This window comes from Sinocyclocheilus grahami, unplaced genomic scaffold, assembly GCF_001515645.1.
Source record: "Sinocyclocheilus grahami isolate Dianchi unplaced genomic scaffold, SAMN03320097.WGS_v1.1 scaffold175.1, whole genome shotgun sequence".
Taxonomy (NCBI): domain Eukaryota; kingdom Metazoa; phylum Chordata; class Actinopteri; order Cypriniformes; family Cyprinidae; genus Sinocyclocheilus; species Sinocyclocheilus grahami.
In genome coordinates, this window is record NW_015505354.1 from 1,361,405 (window position 1) to 1,362,570 (window position 1,166).

General features: G+C 35.8%; 1 non-coding gene across 1 annotated transcript; it reads right to left on the minus strand.

Annotated features, from left to right (window-relative positions):
- Positions 1-826: 826 nt before the first annotated feature.
- On the minus strand, positions 827-899 carry trnat-ugu (transfer RNA threonine (anticodon UGU)). The gene has a single exon. It is a non-coding gene; the product is annotated as a tRNA-Thr (tRNA).
- Positions 900-1,166: the final 267 nt, after the last annotated feature.

A 1,166-nucleotide genomic window follows, 5' to 3' on the forward strand; every position in this document is an offset into this window, starting at 1 on the left:
TTCCTCTGCTTATTCTGTCTGCTCTCTGTTGTCTTAATGCTGTTTCTTTTTTATGCCATGGCAGCCTTCAGATTTCTTCTGCAGACTTTTGTATTGTTTTTGTATAAAAATATATATTTAAAAATATATGATTTGTGCAGGATTTTTGTACTTTTTATGCCAAGACAGTTCAGGATTTGATGTATAAATGTTTTGATACTGAACATTTTTAATCAGTTAAATCAGTTCTTGGTTTTTACAGTGGCCTTCCTGAGTAAATTTGATTCTACATATAGGCATAATAGTTTTTAGAAGTTCTTCAGAGCACACAAGTCAGAAACATGATGGCTCGTGCCATGGAAAAATTCTAAATCAATTAATAAATGTGAAACTGAGAATGAAAGACCAGTCAAAGATTTTTGTCTTTGACTTTTTTTTAATTTCTACAGAAATTATCAGTTTAAAAACAGAGAATGCTCTGTCTGCAAAAAGAGGTCCTCACACCCCTCCTTTATACTAACAAAGTTTGACATTGAACAGTATCTCTTGTATTGACATTGAACCCCAATCCTGCTTGTACCCATTAGTCTAGGGACACTGATAGACAAATGGAAAGCTGATAGAGAATCTTTGGCAAGCGTATGCTGTTAACGTTCAGTACCTGCAGGCTGTCACATATAGAAAATCAGAGATACATAATATGAGACAATATTGAATATCAATTACATATTATAAAAAAATTGAAATTTCTATCACACTCGTAAGTGTTCCTCTTGTCAGTTCTGTATACATGGTTCTCCTGGAAGTAATGCATGTCTACCGATTCTTTTTGATACTTGTTCAAAATAGGCCCCAGCGAGGATTGAACTCGCAACCCCTGGTTTACAAGACCAGTGCTCTAACCACTGAGCTATGGAGCCTCACCTGCTCTTGTGTACTGACAGTGTCATATTAAGGTACTGACAATCTTTGTGCATCTGTAAGGGGTGTGTCTGGCATACCAGAAGTGAGCACTAGTCATGTGAACACCTACGACAGTCCTTCAGACATCAAGTCAGTCATATCTCAAGAGGAGCAAGTTATGACATTTTGATTAACGATCATAAGGTCAAAAAATGTATTCATTCTAATATGCTGGTGCTCAAGAAACATTTCCTATTATTATCAACGTTGAAAACAGTTGTGCT